This window comes from Molossus molossus, unplaced genomic scaffold (assembly GCF_014108415.1).
Source record: "Molossus molossus isolate mMolMol1 unplaced genomic scaffold, mMolMol1.p scaffold_m16_p_3, whole genome shotgun sequence".
NCBI classification, from domain to species: Eukaryota; Metazoa; Chordata; class Mammalia; order Chiroptera; family Molossidae; genus Molossus; species Molossus molossus.
This window is the reverse complement of record NW_023425366.1, coordinates 29,482,091-29,500,644: the sequence shown is the minus strand read 5'-3', so window position 1 is coordinate 29,500,644 and position 18,554 is coordinate 29,482,091.

Genomic DNA, 18,554 nt, shown 5'->3' with positions numbered 1-18,554 from the left:
GCCACCTTTGTCAAATATTAATTGAGCGTATTGCCTTGGGTCCATTTCTGGGCTTTCAGTTCTGTTCCACTGGTCTATATGCCTGTTCTTGTGCCAGTACCAGGCTGTTTTGGTTACAGTCGCTTTGTAGTATAACCTGATATCTGGTATTGTGATCCCTCCAACTTTGTTCTTCTTTTTCAAGATTGCTGTGGCTATTCGGGGTCTTTTTTGGTTCCATATGAACTTTTGAAGTATTTGTTCTAGTTCTATGAAATATGTCGTTGGTATTTTGATGGGGATTGCATTGAATCTATAGATTGCTTTGGGTAGTATGGACATTTTAATTATGTTAATTCTTCCAATCCATGAACAGGGTATGTGCTTCCACTTTTTTATATCTTCCTCTATTTCTTTTTTCAATGACCTGTAGTTTTCTGCAAATAGGTCCTTTACTTCTTTGGTTAAGTTTATTCCTAGGTATCGTAATTTTTTTGGAGCGATGGTAAATGGGATTGTTTTTTCCGTTTCTCTTTCTGTGAGCTCATCATTGATGTACAAGAATGCCGTCGATTTCTTGACGTTAATTTTGTATCCTGCTACTTTGCCAAATTCATTTATTAAGTCTAATAGATTTTTGATGGATTCTTTAGGGTTTTCTATGTATAATATCATGTCATCTGCAAATAATGACAGTTTCACTTCCTCCTTTCCAATTTGGATCCCTTTTATTTTTTCTTCACGTCTGATTGCTGTGGCTAAGACTTCCAGTACAATGTTAAATAAGAGTGGCGAAAGTGGACATCCCTGTCTTGTTCCTGTTCTTAATGGAAATGTTTTTAGTTTCTGTCCATTGAGTATGATGTTGGCTGTAGGTCTTTCATATATGGCCTTTATTATGTTGAGATATGATCCCTCTATTCCTACATTGCTGAGTGTTTTTATCAGAAATGGATGCTGGATTTTGTCGAATGCTTTTTCAGCATCTATTGATATGATCATGTGGTTTTTATTCTTCATTTTGTTTATGTGGTGTATCACGTTTATTGATTTGCGAATATTGTACCAGCCTTGCATCCCTGGAATAAATCCCACTTGGTCGTGGTGAATAATTTTTTTGATGTATTTCTGGATTCGATTTGCTAGTATTTTGTTCAGGATTTTGGCGTCTATGTTCATCAGGGATATTGGCCTGTAGTTTTCTTTCTTCGTAGTGTCTTTTTCTGGTTTTGGAATTAGAATGATGCTGGCCTCATAGAATGTGGTTGGAAGTCTTCCTTCTTCTTGAATTTTTTGAAATAGTTTGAGGAGAATGGGTGTTAGTTCTTTTTTGAATGTTCGGTAAAACTCCCCTGTGAAACCATCTGGGCCTGGGCTTTTGTTTGCTGGGAGAGTCTTGATTACCTCTTCAATTTCCTTAGTTGTTATTGGTCTGTTCAAGTTTTCTATCTCTTCCGGGAATAGTTTTGGGAGACTGTGTGTTTCTAGAAATGTGTCCATTTCGCTGAGATTGTTGAATTTGTTGCCATATAGTTGTTCATAGTAGTTGTTAACGATCTTTTGTATTTCCGTGGTGTTGGTTGTTACTTCTCCTCTTTCATTTCTGATTTTGTGTATTTGGGTTCTCTCTCTTTGTTTCTTGGTGAGTCTAGCTAAGGGTCCATCTATCTTGTTTATCTTTTCGAAAAACCAGCTCTTTGTTTCATTGATCCTTTGAATTGTTTTTTTGGTCTCTATGTCATTTATTTCTGCTCTGATCTTTACTATTTCCTTCCTTCTACTTGCTCTGGGGTTTTCTTTTTGTTTGCTTTCTAATTCTTTAAGCTGTGAGGTTAGACAGTCAATTAGAAATTTTTCTTGTTTTTTGAGGTAGGCCTGTAGTGCTATGAACTTCCCTCTCAGAACTGCTTTCGCTGCATCCCATAGATTTTGTGTTGTTGTGTGTTCATTTTCATTGGTTTCTAGGAAGTTTTTAATTTCTTCCTTGATCTCCTCGGTGACCCATTCATTGTTTAATAACATGCTATTTAGCCTCCATGTGTTGAAATGTCTTTGCATGTTCTTGTTGCAATTGATTTCTAGTTTCATGCCATTGTGATCTGAGAAGATGCTTGATATGATTTCAATCTTCTTGAACTTGTAGAGATTTAGTTTGTGTCCTATCATGTGGTCTATCTTTGAGAATGTCCCATGTGCACTTGAGAAGAATGTGTATTCTGTAGTTTTGGGGTGTAATTCTCTGTAGATATCTATTAAATCCATTTGGTCTAGTGCTTCATTTAGAGTCTCTGTTTCCTTGCTAATTTTTTGCCTAGAGGATCTATCCAGTGCTGTCAACGGGGTGTTGAAGTCCCCTGCTATGATTGTATTGTTGTCGATTTCTCCTTGGAAGTCCTCCAGAAGATTTTTAATATATTTTGGTGCTCCTATATTGGGTGCATATATGTTTATCAAGGTTATATCTTCCTGTTGGATAGATCCTTTCAATATTATGTAGTGGCCGTCTTTGTCTCTAGTTATGGTCTTCATTTTGAAATTTATTTTATCAGATATGAGAATTGCTACCCCAGCTTTTTTTTGCTTTCCATTTGCTTGGAAAATTTTTTTCCATCCCTTCACTTTCAACCTATGTGAGTCTTTTGTTGAGAGGTGGGTCTCTTGTAAACAACATATAGATGAGTCATGCTTTCTTATCCAATCAGCTACTCTGTGTCTCTTTATGGGAGCATTCAATCCATTTACATTTAAGGTGATTATTGATATGTACTTATTTATTGCCATTTTTGTTTAGTGTGGTTCTATTTTTCTTCCCATTTCTACTGCTAATTACAGCAGTCCTTTTAACATTTCTTGCAGTGCTGGTTTGGTGCTAATGTATTCCCTTAGCTTTTTTTTGTCTGGGAAGCTCTTTATTTGATCTTCTATTTTGAATGATAGCCTTGCTGGGTAGAGTAGTCTTGGATTCAGATTCTTGGTTTTCATGACTTTGATTACTTCATGCCATTCTCTTCTGGCCTGTAGTGTTTCTTGTGAGAAGTCAGCTGAGAGCCTTATGGGGTTCCCTTTGTAGGTAACCTGTTGCTTATCTCTTGCTGCTTTTAGGATTCTCTCTTTGTCTTTAATTTGTGGCATTTTAATTACTATGTGTCTTGGTGTGGGCCTGTTTGGGTTCTTCTTACTTGGGACTCTCTGTGCTTCTTGAACTTGAATGCCTTCTTCCTTCACCAAATTAGGGAAGTTTTCTCTCACTATTTTTTTGAATATATTCTCTATCCCTTGCTCCTTTTCTTCTTCTTCGGGGACTCCTATGATGCGAATATTATTACGTTTCCAGGTGTCCCATAGTTCTCTTAAGCTGTCTTCCTGTTTTTTAATAGTTTTTTCCTTTTGTTTTTCTGATTGGTTGATTTTTTCTACCCTGTCTTCTAATTCACTGATCCGGTCCTCAGCTTCCCCTACTCTGCTTTTTAAACCTTCCAATGTGTTTTTCATTTCGGATATGTCATTTTTTATCTCTTCTTGTTGGTTTTTAATTTCCATTTGGCTTATTTTCAGTGTCTCTATGTCCTTACTCATGCTGTTCAGCTTCCTCAAGATCATGGCTCTGAATTCTAGCTCTGTTAACATGCCTAATTGCTCCACATTGATCTCATCTTTGGTGGAGGTGTCTTGCTCTTTCATTTGGCTTCTGTTTCTGTGTTTCACCATTTTAGCTATCACTGTGGGCTTTGGAGCCTGTCAAGTTCTCCCTGTGGGTGTTGGTGTTCTGCTGTTTGTGGCTCCCTCTCCTGTGTTTAGATGAGCGAGGGAGGACCCGCGTTGAACACCACTGTCAAGTCTTACTTTCCTGGTTAAAGTTGCCAGCCCAGGAAACGTACTGTTATCCTCTAGCTTTTTGCCTGGAGGCTAGCAGTCTAGGTTAATTGATCAGTTTTGGGTTGTCAGTTGATTGAAAAACTCCCTCTGGTGCTCAGCCAAGGGGCTTTCAGGAGGGTGGGGCAGATGCTGGTTGTTAGTGAGCCTCAATTAGCACTTCAATGGCCCACAGGGTGGGGTTGGATCTCCGAGGGAGGGGCTGCTGCCTCTCCTCAGAGCCCTGGGAAGGAGCAATGTGGAGAGGTCCCGAGTGGCTGCACTCAGCCAAAGCTCCGAGAGCCCTCCAAACCCCGATTGTCCCGACACAGTTCCAGTCCAGTCTGCCCTCCCTCTGCCGGAGCCCAAGGTGAGTGGCTGTGGCTGTTTCAGCCTCTGTCCCGGCTGCGCTGCGGGGCCGTCTGGGAGTGTAACCCGCGGGCGCCGCTTATAGCTAAGGCCGCTGCCGAGCTGCCGACCGTGCGCTCCCAGCCCCGTCTCGCGCCTTCGCAAGCCTACCGGGATCGAGTCAGTCAGTGTCCCTCGTTATATGGTTCTCGCAAGCTGCTTTTCTGTTGCTTTTTCCTGTCGATTTGTCTGTGTTATAGTTGTAATTCCAGTTTGGTTCTGGGAGACGGTCTGTGTAGCTCCGTTCACTCCGCCGCCATTTTTCGGTCATCCCAAAAAACTATTCTTTATTTAACAATTTCAATTGATAAAATGACACTAGAATATAATTTTCTAGGACTGAAGTAGAAAGTGAGGTGAAATCATATTGCCAATAAACCATACAGGTTATGACAGTACAATAATTTAATAACAGATTTTCTGTTAAAGTAAATTAGAGACTTGAAAGAGGAAAAATTCAAGAGACAATATTTATAATCTAATGTGTCCAGAAATTAGAAATTGAACACAATGCCTAGAATGAGGTATACTCACAATTTGAATTATATGTATTTTAAGTAATGTCCATGTATAATATAAACATATTGAAAAATATTGCAAAGAGGATAAAAGTCTAATGTATTATGAAATTGAGTTATAAAAGAGTGACAATTAAATAGGAGAATTTATCAACATCATAAGTATGAGTGAGAAGGCATATGATGTAAGATCCATAAATAAATTGCTTCCTCCAGGAAAACTAAGCCTTAATTACAGAACTGGAGGGTGTAGCTTCATTTGAATTTATTTTCACCCTCACAATCTCAGAATCTATTGGGAGAATGATTTGTGTGTGTTTTGTATGCGTGCATTTTTGTTGTGTCTTTACTCTCTGAAGTATAGACCAATGGTGTGTGTGTGTGTGTGTGTGTGTGTGTGTTGATCTACATTTCTTGAGAAGAAGAGTGGTATTAATTCAGAATAAATAGTGCTATATGGAGAGCCAAATTATCAATCAAAGATAGGACACAGAAGAAAGTCATAACTAAAAATTTCAAAGAGTTTTATTAAAAATATAAAGAGACTCAGAGTTATAAGATCATAGAACAATTATCAAAGTTCCATTACAGACATAAGAACATGTACTTATATAGTAAAATTCAACTTACTCTTTTAAAAAATAAGTTAATTGTGTAGGTTTCAGGTGTACAATTCTATAACACATCATCTGTATACTGCATTGTGAGCCCAAACACCCCAAATCAAATCTCCTTCTGTCACCATGTATTTGATCCCCTTTACGCTTTACTACTCCCCCAACTCTCTTTCCCTCTGGTAACCATCATACTGTTGTCTGAGTCTGTGAGTTTTTGTTTTTCTTGTTTGTTCATTTGCTGCTTTCAGTTTTATATCCCACATACGAGTAAAAGCATATGGTTTTTTACTTTTTCTGTCTGACCTGTTTCCCTTAGCATGATATTCCCAAGGTCCATCCATGTTGTCGCAAATGTCAACTTAACTCTTTAAATGAAACTAATGTTTAATAATAATAACTGCAGGCAGGCCATAATTACTTGAAAAATAAATGATATGACCTTAAATAATGAATTAAAAATTGTTATTTTTTGGTGCATTTTCTTTCTTTATTGATTTTAGAGAGAGGGAAAGAGAGATAGAAACATTGATGAGAGAGAATATCAACTGGCTGCCTCCTGCATGTCCCCCACTGGGGATTAGGCCCATAACCTGGGCATGTGTCCCTACCGGGAATCAATCCAGCAACCTCTTGGTGCATGGGTCAATGCTCAACCACTGAGCCACACTGGCCTGATGCAAACATTGTTATTTTTTTAATTCTATGAGATTTATAAATTATATGAAACTTAGCTAGTTGTATCAAATTGACAGAAGTAAATCTATTTATGTAAAATTCTTAAATAATTTTAGCTTTCAATGTTACATAATGTTTTATTCTGAAAAAGAAAAATATCTTCATTTGAATTTTATGGAGGACTTGAATTAAATGACAATTAATAATTGAGTTTTTTTCTAAGATGGTCTAAACTGTACTGGGAAAAATCAATGCAGTATTTTGTATTAGTTATCAACCTATGAAATAGCACTTCATGTTATGAAACTTTCAGTTTAGCATCTACAATTATAAAATTCAAATGATAAGCCTAAATATCTGATGATTGCAATATCTGATGATTGCATTGAGGACTCCCTTTTGTTATCCAAATAAAAACACTATAGGGTGAAGACACAGTGAGTTTGATTCTGTAAAGTCAGAGTATTTCCAACATATTGTTAAACACACAATAAGTGTTTGTATTTATACTTTATTTTTTTATTTTTTGGTACATGGCCTTAGCGGGATCCAGACCCGGGACTCTCTGGTCCGCAGGCTGATGCTCCAACGCTGAGCCAAACTGGCCAGGGCTATACTGTATTTTTTGTTATAATACTGAGATTTCAAAAAATGTTTAGGCATGGATTCCTTGAGTTACCTATAGTGTTCTCTAATTTAATACTTTTAGTATTTGGTAGGTGAATTGACTTCAAATTCCTCACTCCAAGCTTTTTAAAAATGTGTACAAGATTCATTTTAATCCATGTTCACTTTATTTTTTTTGTACATCTGAAAATCTGTTGATATAGAATACAATCTACATTCCATATTCCATAATTAGAGTAAATTCTTAACTACATAAATGCTAGTTATTATCTGCCATAATCTTCAAGATATTTGTAACAAATACTTAGCCAAGAACTCTATATTTGATAGTATTACAAAAGTAAAGAATCTAAGTTATCACCATTTGTAATCACTCTTTGTTTTAATCCTTATAAAGTGGTTGATACATATAATTTATTTTTAATATACAGTAAAGCCATTTATAATACTTTTATTTTGTAGTTTGTGGAGCCTCGGTTTACTTAAAGCCTAAACCAACTCATTTTCATGAATAATAAAAGAGTTGAAAGGAATGACCAAGCTATGTATAAGGAAAATTCTTTAAGTAAACCAAAGAATGTTTTAGATATAGTTCTTAAGCAAGTGCATGGTAAGTGATTCTGGGCACATATTATTGCACTTAGCTATCGGGTTTATAGTAAGTCACTTAGAAGTCTATTTTTGGACCATTAAAAATGATGTAATCAATTCAAGAATCCAATTGGCTAACAACTTTTTTTTTGTCTGTAAACACTTTAATTACCTTAGGGTTTTAGAATCAATTTAAGAATAATATTAAGGGAGCCATATCTCTTTATAAAACATATATCACCTTGATAGAAAATATACAGTTGACCCTTGAACAAAGCAGAGGTTAGTGGTGCAGATGCCCCACTAAATATAACTTCTGAATCCCAAAATACATTAACTACTGATAGACTACCGTTGACCAGAAGCCATAACAATAACATAAATAGTCAATTAACACATATTTTGTGTGTTCTATGTATTATATACTGAATAAGGAATAAAATATATATTTATTGTATTTATTGAAAAAATTCATGTATAAAGTGGACTCATGCAGTTCAAACCTCTGTTATTCAAGGTTCTACTGTAGTATATTGTATAATATGAATTGAATTGGGCTATATAACAGTTGATTTGTTATATCTTTAAATTTTAAACCAGCCTTTTATCTTTGTAATCCAATGTCATGTTAAATACAATGGAATTCTTTCTAAGAAGAAATAAGCAAATTAACAGTAGTATTTTGAAAATAATATTTAATTCAAAATCCAACACACTCTTACCAATACCTGTTTGCAATTCAAAATAGTTTAAAAAGCAACATACTGTTTTGTTGCCAGTATCAATAGTTAATCATTCAATTCTGCTGCTGCTCATTCTTGTTTCTAAATTGCCTAAATCTAATTAGGAAAATGCAAATGATTTTGCTTTGTGTTGTGTTTGTAAATGTGTGTGGTACCGTAAATATTAACTAGAACATGGGCAAGCTCTTACAATGCCCTTTCTATTTATCAGTTCATATTCAATTCTTCAGTGATTTTATTTTCAGTAATAGTTCTGCAAATATATGAAAGTCTAATATCAAGTTTTAAAGGAAGTAGTACAGTGACTATTACATTATGAAAAGAAAAGTTGTACTCTTTGCATTCTTCATTAAAAAACACCTGATTTCCAGGACATGATAGGTATTCAACTGTGATGTGGGAAAATAAGTAAAAGAATGAAACAATGACACATAGGATATTTTCTTTGAACCACCTAGTGCTGCATTTCTCACTCACTTACATTTCTGATTGTACTCAGTTTACGTGTACATCTTCAATATATATTTAACACCACCAATCTTTTTTAACTTTATGGTCATCACATGAGTTGTGTTGAGCTTAAAGGTATTATATTGACTGAAAATAAGATTATGCTGCATCGTGATTTTCCTCTTGAAGAGAATGGGCAAACCACACACGATAGTGTGCCAGCAAAACCACTTATCTTTAGAAAGGAAGTCCTCGTTCTCATAAAAATTGAAGACCTTCAGAAACAATGAAAAATGTAGATTTTTAACATTTGTTCATAAGGAACAAAAGTGTTTTTATGTTTTGTTTCATTGAAGAGATGTTTTGGTTTAACCAATAAAGTAATTAAAATTTAGTGAGCACCTCTGTGTGTGTTTCCATTTGCAACTACCCCCTGAGATAAAAAATGTAACTTCAGTGCAGTTTCATTAGCTATAAGAAGGAGTATTTTCTTACTTAGATTCCATGAGGTATCATTACAATTAATGGCTTGACAATGTTTCACAGGCTTTCGCCTTCCTGCCCTTTGACAATGCTGACCTAGGGAAATACCAGCTCTGGTTTAAGACCCTTCTTTTGGCCTTTGCCGTGTTTGAAAATTGCTCTCAGTCTGATAGGTTCATGGTCATGGTCCACTGTTGGAGTCTTCATATTTCCAAGTGATCTTGCCCTTTCTCTTCTGCCAGAGTTCTATCCACCCAGAATGTTCACTTTAAAACCTCACAATCTTTTCTCCAAAGTTCAAAAACAAAATCTCTTTCCACTTGATATATGGCTTTGCCACTCAGACCACGTATCATGAGCAATTTCCTAGTCTCTGCTGTGATATCCTGTGGCTTTGCTTGGCCATGAAACTCTATGTGGTGGGGGGCTTCTAACTTTGTGGTTAGAATACAGCTCAGAGGGATGTGTCATCTTCAGAACCCATGACTTTGGCTTCCAGTCCTTCTATGTATGTTTTATTTATTTTTTGGCATCAAATTCCTTTTTTTTTTTTTTTTAATAATAAGTCTCCTTCAAACTCCAATTTAGTTTATCTTGATTGATAGCACTCATATGGCCACTCTATTCAATTGTATGGATTTAGTTTGATTGAATCTTAGTCAGTGTATGCTAAAAAAACAAAAAACAAAAACAAAACACAAATATACAAAACAAAGAAGAAAGAGAACTTTACTAAATAGTGTTTATGACCAGATAAAATTCACTAATAGGCATTTCCTTTATACTGATACATGTTCAATGAATCCACTTGTGTCATGTTTAAATATCCACTTGTATCATCTAGAGCTATTTATTCTTTTTGTGTTATTTCTATGTTTACATTATACTCTCTCTCTCTCTCTCTCTCTCTCTCTATATATATATATATATATATATATATATTCTGTCCGCATTTTCAGTTCTTCTGTAACAATTTTCAAGGTGACTGAGTATGAACTTTAGATTTGAATTTGCAGTCTCCTTTTCACACAATTGGTCACCACAGAATGATATCTGTGTGCTTCTATTGACATAAAATATTTCTTGCTGGTAGTCTTTTTTCCCCCTTCGCCACATACCAGACTTTGCATAGATCATCTGTTAAGGTCTATCAAATAGAATGTAAAATGTAGCATCTCAAAAACTTTTCAGCCTTCATAAAGTGGCACCATCCATCACACATAATAGCATCCTTTCAAGCACTCAAACACAGCATATTTAAACAATAAACACATGACACAACAGGATAATGACTTGAAAATACTCTCTACTAAGAGCACAGTTAAATGTTTAGCACTATGACATAATTATATCTTTTACTGAAGTAAATGATCAGAAGTACCAATTTAAATTTGTTTTTTTCACTTATATTCATTTTTAGATGTTTCAATATTATACCTAACTTTGCTCATATATTTTGTCTTTAATGTTGAGTATGACACAGTCTTAAGCATCATAAACTGTCTTCATTTCCCAAACCCCATACCATCCTTCACCTCTCCCAACCCTTCCTTCCCCAGCAATCACCATGCTGTTGTCCATGTCCAAGAATTTTCTCTCTGCCTCTGTTCTTGTATAATCCTTCCACACCCCAAATGAGCCTCCCCACCACACTCCCCCATCAACTGTCAGCCTGCTCTCTATCTACGAGTCTGTCTCTGTTTTGCTTGTTAGTTCATTTTGTTCATTAGAGTCTACATATGAGTGAAATCCCATGGCATTTGTCTTTCTCTGACTGGGTTATTTCACTTAGTATAATGTTCTCCAGATCCACATCTATGCTTTCACAAAAGGTAAGATTTCCTTTCTCTCTTTCTCTCTCTCTTTTTTTTTTTTACACCCAAGTACTATTTAGTATTCTATTGTGTAAATGTATGACAAAACAAACAAAATATAGGTCAAAAACAAATTGTCTTCAGCTACCCAAAGTCCTTCTAGGGCAGCCGTTCACAACCCCTTTGGGGATCGAACGACCCTTTTCAAAGGGGCCGCCTAAGACATAACAGTAGCAAAACTAAAATTATTAAGTAGCAACAAAAATAATTTTATGGTTGGGGGTCACCACAACATGAGGAACTATATTGAAGGGTTGCGACATTAGGAAGATTGAGAACCACTGTTCTAGGGCATTTTAAAAGTATACCTATGTTTACTTACATTTTTATTTTTATTGATTGATTTTTTTTTTGACAGAGAGAGGAAGGGGGGGAGAGAGAGAAATATTGATTCGTAGTTCCACTTATTTTTTCATTCATTGGTTGATTCCAGTATGTGCCCCAACAGGGGATGGAACCCATTGCAACCTTGGTGTATCAGGATGATGCACTAAGCACTGACAAAGGCTGTTTACTTTCTAATTTATTCACTAGAGATTAGAGTGTGGCTGCCTGTTGACTTAGAGAAAAAAATTATTTAATGTAATTATACTATTAGGGACTTGAATGACTCACAAGTGCTGGAAGTCACATATAAAATTAGGGTGTAAACAAAATTTTCAATACATAAATAGTTAAGAAGCCTTGCCCAGTTTGGCTCAGTGATTGGAGTGTCAGCCTGCAGACTGAAGAGTCGTGGGTTCGATTCCAGTCAAGGGCACATATCTCGGTTGTGGTTCATCCCTGGCCCTGGTTGGGGTCGTGCAGGAGGCAATCAATTAATGTGTCTCTCTCACATTGATGTTTCTCTCTTTCTCCCTCTCCTCTGCCCTCCCGCTCTGCCTGAAGATAAATGAAAAAGTATCCTTGGGTGAGAATTAAAAAATGATAATAAAAATAAAAATAAATAGTTAAGAAAATCAAATAGTAAATTAGTGTATATATTTCAAATATGTTCAAAATAAAATGAAGAGATTTCATTACATAAACGAATAAGAGAATATAAAATCACATAGGTAAAAGTTTTAAAAAAGGAGGCAGACAGGAAAGGATAAAATAAAACATAGATGAAAACATATTTATTACAATTAAAGTATTAATAGATGGAACAATTCTAGTCTGGAAAGTATATAAGGCAATATTAAAATTGTTCTGAGAATTTTTTTGCCCTGGCCGGTTTGGCTCAGCAGTCAGAATGTTGGCCTGCAGACCAGAGAGGCCCAGGTTTGTTTCTCCGCTAAGGGCATGTACCCCTGCTGCAGTTTGTCCCTGGCCCTGGTTGGGGTCATGTGGGTGGCAACCATTTGATGTGTCTCCCTTACATTGATGTTTTTCTCTCTCTCTTCCTCACTCTCTCTCTCTCTTCCTCCCACTCAATCTCTGGATAAATGCAAAAATTTCATCAGGTGAGGATAAAAAAAAAAATTGTTCTAAGAATTTTTAAAAGAACACAGCTCAGATATAAAAGTATTTACAGTATGTAAAAATATTAAGGTAAATGAAAGATACATTTAACAGCTTGAGAAACATCTAATAAGATTCCTAGAATGAGACATGAAGAAAAATAATGAAGCAGTGAAATTTGAAGAGATAATTACAGAGATGTATTCGAGTTTGAAAAAAAAAAAAAAATCATGAATCTTAGGGGAAAAAAAAGAATTCTAAATACAAAGAAAAAATTAAAATCCATAGGTACATAAGTAAAACTACACAATACTTAGTATACATATATTATTAAAGATACCAAAAAAATTATTTAAAAAATACTATAGAAACTAAAGTTATAACTTCAAAGTACCACCTACTTACTTAGCTATCCAGGTAAGCAGCTATTAATATTCTCAGTCAAATACAGAAATGTTTTCAGTATCAGAAAAACTGAGAATTAAAAATCCCAGTACTCTAATTAAAATTTTATCCACGGCTTTACTTCATCAAGAATCACACACACGTAAGCACACACACACACTGAAAGACTACATGAATAAACAAGTGTGATCTAAGAAGTGGATATGGTTGTGTATACACATGTATATACATATTGATTTATTTAATTAAATACTCATTAATTTAATAGTTATACATGAATTTTGTTTTTGGTTTTTGAAGATAAAATTTGTTTTTAAGTAACTGTAAAATGTTTTACATTCAAGGATATTTATAGATTTCTAAATTGTTTATTGCCTTAAATGGTTACATAAATGTTTTAAAACTAATTATACTGAATATATAATATATCATTAAGATATGACCTTATACCCTGGCCAGTTTGGCTCAGCTGTTGAGCGTCAGCCTACAGACCAGAGAGTCCCGGGTTCGGTTCCTGCTAGGAGCATGTACCACAAAAAAAAAAGAAAAGAAAAGAAAAAAAAAGATATGACCTTATAAACCAATGAAATATTATTAAAACGATTATGAGATAATATTTATCAAAATGAAATAAAAAGTATTAAATCCAGCATTCATTATAAAATAGCAATAAAGAATAAGTTTCTAGAAAACTAGGAATACAGCTGAACCTATTTACACTGATAAAATAGATATATCAGTAACTGATAAACAGGTTTTTCCCATGGAAACATTTCCCGGGAAGGTCAAGGACAAAACAAGTCTGCTGTCCATAATTTCTTTAGGTCAGCAAATTACATTTGGATTCATTCAATGGCATAATGTAGAGAAATACAATAAAATTGTAGGGATTGGAGAAAAGATATAACATCATTTACTTCAGGATAAGATAATTGTATACTGAAAAAAATTAGAGACTATATAGACCAACTAGCAATATATACTAAGTATGGTTACTGCATTCTACATCAACATGAAAAATCTATAGATCATATACAGTTTTGAAATATAAAATCGAGTAGACAATCTGCTTTTAATAGCAAACTATTCCATAAACTCATGTAGTTTAAATAAAAAGTATAGATGAATCCATGTAAATATATATGCAATGTACTTAGTTGAGCAACAGTAAAACATTTTAATTACATAACTTTCTTGAATAAATGTAGATATACACAATATTCATGGATAGGGAGATGACAGATAAGAATGATATCAATCTTCCCCAAATTAGTCTGTACTATTTGGCTATACCAGCAGAATGTCACACAAAATGTGACGTACTATTTCTAAAATTCACATGGAAAAGTAAAGAGGGACTAAATGTAAATATAAATTTTGAAAATATTTTGAGATATTTTGTTAGATATTTGATCCAAAGAGACATCCAAATGTAATATATTGGTGTTAAATCACAGGATGCAGTACTAAGTGAAATTATAGAAAACCAGCTAAAGACTAGAGAACAAAGACATAGACTCAAGACTATCCAGAATTATGTTGTATTATTGTAACTTCATAAGCTACAAGGTCTAGGTGGGCATTCAAATAAATGTTGTGGAGGCAATTTCTTATACAGGGGAGACACATAAAACACCTTTTTAACCTGTACTAGAATCAAAGGATAAATTAAATATAAAGTTTAAAATCTTCATTACATTTTAATTTTTAAATGGACATAAATCTATCTATTCAAGAAAACAAAAGCCATGCCAGGTAGCTTAGTAGATGAGATTTAATATGACAACTGGTTAAAAAACTGATGAAATAGTTAAAAAGGCACACTGAGTAGAATGAGACAATCTGGATTTAATAACAGCAAAATAGGTCTGGAGAGTGGGGTAGTTGAAGATTGGAGCTGTACAGTGAAGCAGTTACAGTGGGGCTGCCCACTGGGACCTAGAACCGTAAAGGAGGACCTACCTGTAGGGGTTGGGCAAGCAGCTATCAGTAAGGTCATCACCCACTGTGACCTTATAGAGAAAATCAGCCTGGCTGGACCTGACCAGAAGCCAGGATGTTTGGACGAAAATGTCGATCTCCTGCCGAACAGAACTGAATATGACAGCGAGGTGCACAGAAATAAAATGTAAGAATATCATCATTAGAAGTAAAAATCCATAAAAATATTAAAAAGACTAAACTAAATATTTCATTAATGACTCTTTATATCTCTGAAATTTTTATGGAGGGCTAGTATTTATAAAGTTAAAAAATAATAATCTTAAATATACAATCCATTTGGAGATATAGAACATTTCTAGCTCCATAACAGTTTAATCCAGTAAAATTAGTAACTCAATAAAATTAAACTACACTAATTTTACTTCATTCAATAAATTATATAATATAAAGTACAGTTTAGAAAATGTTTTCTTTTTATAAATTATTTTTATTAATTTGGTTTTGTTATAGGTGTTTCTCCTTTTTCCCTTATTGACACCCTCCTCCCCATCCCTCCTGCCGCTTCCCTAGGTTTGTTGTCTATGTCCATTGGTTCTGCACACATGCATATATGTTCTATGGTTTATCTCTTTCCCCCAACCCCTCTCTTCTGGGGTTTCTCAGTCTGTACCCTACCTCTATGTCTCTGGGTCAATTTTGTTAATCAGTGTGCTTAGTTCATTATATTCCACATAAAAAGTGAGATCATGTGATATTTGTCTTTATCTGCTTGGTTTGTTTTGCTTAGCATAATACTCTCCAGGTCCCTCCATGTCATCTCAAATGATAAGACATCTTTCTTTCTTATAGCTGCATAGAATTCCATTGTGTACATGTACCACAGCTTTTTTATCCACTCATCTACTGATGGACACTTGGGTTGTTTCCAGATCTTAGCTATTAAAAAAAGTGCTGCTATGAACATAGGGGTACATATATTCTTGCTGACTGGTGTTTCAGGTTTCTTATGGTATATTCCTAGAAGTGGGATCACTGGGTCAAATGGCAGTTCAATTTCTAACTGTTTGAGGCAACACCGTAGTGTTTTCCACAGTGGCGCACCAGTCTGCATTCCCACCAGCAGTGTACTAGAGTCCCCTTTTCTCCACACCCTTGCCAACACTTGTTGTTTGATGATTTTTTGATGGCAGCCATTCTGACAGGTGTGAAGTGATACCTCACAGTTGTTTTAGTTTGCATCTCTCTGATAATTAGTGACATTGAACATTTTTTCATATGTCTCTTGGCTATTTGTATATCCTAATCAGAGAGGTGTCTATTTAGGTCCTCTGCCAATTTTTTAAATTGGGTTCTTTGTCTTCCTTTTGTTGAGTTATATAAGTACTCTATATATTTTGGAAATTAATCCATTATCTGATGCATCATTGGCAATTATGGTCTCCGATATGGTGTGTTCCCTTTCCATTTTGATGATTGTTTCTTTTGCTGTGCAGAAGGTTTTGAGTTTGATGTAGTCCCATGTGTTCATTTTATCCTTTGTTTCTGTTGCCTTACGTGATGTATCAGTGAAAATTCTGCTGTGTATGATGTCTGAAATTTTGTTGCCTACAGTTTCTTCTAGGATTTTTATGAATCCATGAGTCACATTTGAGTCTTTTATTCATTTTGAGTTTATTCTTATGTTTGGTGTAAGTTGATGGTCTAGTTTCATTTTTTTTTTGCATGTAGCTGTCCAATTTTCCCAATACCATTTATTAAAGAGGCTGTCTTTACTCCACTCTATGTTCTTGGCACCTTTGTCAAATATTAATTAAGCATATTGTCTTGGGTCCATTTCTGAGTTCTCTGTTCTGTTCCACTGGTCTATCTGTCTGTTCTTGTGCCAGTACCAGGCTGTTTTGATTAGAGTGGCTTTGTAGTATAACCTGAAATCTGGTAATGTGATCCCTACTTCTTTGTTGTTCTTTTTCAACATTGATGTGGTTATTGAGGGTCTTTTTTGGTTCCATATGAACTTTTGAAGTATCTGTTCTAGTTCTGTGAAGTATGTCATTGGTATTTTGATGGGGATTACATTGAATCTATAGATTGCTTTGGGTAGTATGGACATATTAATGATGTTAATTCTTCCAATCCATGAACAAGGTATGTGCTTCCACTTTTTGATATCTTCCTCTATTTCTTTTTTCAATGACCTGTAGTTTTCTGTGAATAGGTTCTTTATTTCTTTGGTTAAGTTTATTCCTAGGTATCTTAGTTTTTTTTTTTGGAACAATGGTAAATGGGATTGTTTTATTAGTTTCTCTTTCTATTAGTTCATCATTGGTGTCTAAGAATGCCGTCGAGTTCTTGACATTAATTTTGTATCCTGTGACTTTGCCCAATTCATTTTTTAAGTCTCATAAATTTTTAATGGAGTCTTTGGGGTTTTCTACATATAGTATTATGTCATCTGTGAATAATGGCAGTTTCACTTCCTCCTTTCCCATTTGGGTCCCTTTTATTTTTTCTTCAAGTTTGACTGCTGTGGCTAAGACTTCCAGTACTATGTTAAATAAGAGTGGTGAAAGTGGGCATCCTTGTCTTGTTCCTGTTCTTAAGGAAAATCCTTTTAGTGTTTGACAATTCAGTGTGATGTTGGCTGTAGGTCTTTCATATATGGCCTTTATTATGTTGATATATGATCCCTCTATTCCAAGATTGCTGAGCGTTTTTTTCAGAAATGGATGCTGGATTTTGTCGGAGGTTTTTTTTTTGGCATCTATTGATATGATCATGCGGTTTTTATTTTTTGTTTTATTTATGTGGTGTATCACATTTATTGATTTGCAAATATTGTACCAGCCTTGCATCCCTGGAATGAATCCCACTTGGTCATGGTGAATAATTTTTTTGATGTATTGCTGGATCAGATTTGCTAGTATTTTGTTCAGGATTTTGGCTTCTATGTTCATCAGGTATATTGGCCTGTAGTTTTCTTTCTTTGTAATTTTTTTTCTGGTTTTGGAATTAGAATTAAGCTGGACTCATAAAACGAGTTTGGAAGTCTTCCTTCTTCTTGAATTTTTTAAAATAGTTTGAGGAGAATGGGTGTTAGTTCTTTTCTAAATGTTTGGTAAAACTCCCCCGTGAAGCCATCCGGGCCTGGGCTTTTGTTTGCTGGAAGGGTCTTGATTACATCTTTAATCTCCTTAGTTGTTATTGGTCTGTTCAAGTTTCTATCTCTTCCTGGTCCAGTTTTGGGAGACTGTGTGTTTCTAGAAATTTGTCCATTTCATTTAGATTGTCGAATTTGTTGCCATATAATTGTTCATAGTAGTTGTTTACGATCTTTTGTATTTCTGTGATATCAGTTGGTACTTCTCCTCTTTCATTTCTGATTTTGTGTATTTGGGTTCTGTCTATTTATTTCTTGGTGAGTCGAGCTAAGGGTCCATCAATCTTGTTTATCTTTTCGAAAAATCTGTTCTTTGTTTCATTGATTCTTTTAATTGTTTTTTTTTTGGACTCTATGTCATTTATTTCTGCTCTGATCTTCACTATTTCCTTCCTTCTACTTGCTCTGGGGTTTTCTTTTGTTGTCTTTCTAGTTGTTTAAGTTGTAAGGTTAGATAGTCTATTAGAGATTTTTCTTGTTTTTTGAGGTAGGCCTGTAGTGCTATGAACTTCCCTCTCAGAACTGCTTTCGCTGCATCCCTTAGATTTTGTGTTTTTGTGCCTTCATTTTCATTGGTTTCCAGGAAGTTTTTAATTTCTTCATTGATCTCCTCGGTAACCCATTCATTGTTTAATAACCTGCTATTTAGTCTCCATGCGTTCAAATGTTTTTGCATGTTCTTGTTGCAATTGATTTCTAGTTTCATGCCATTGTGATTGGAGAAGTTGCTTGATATGATTTCAGTCTTCTTGAACTTGTACAGACTTAGTTTGTGTCCTAACGTGGTC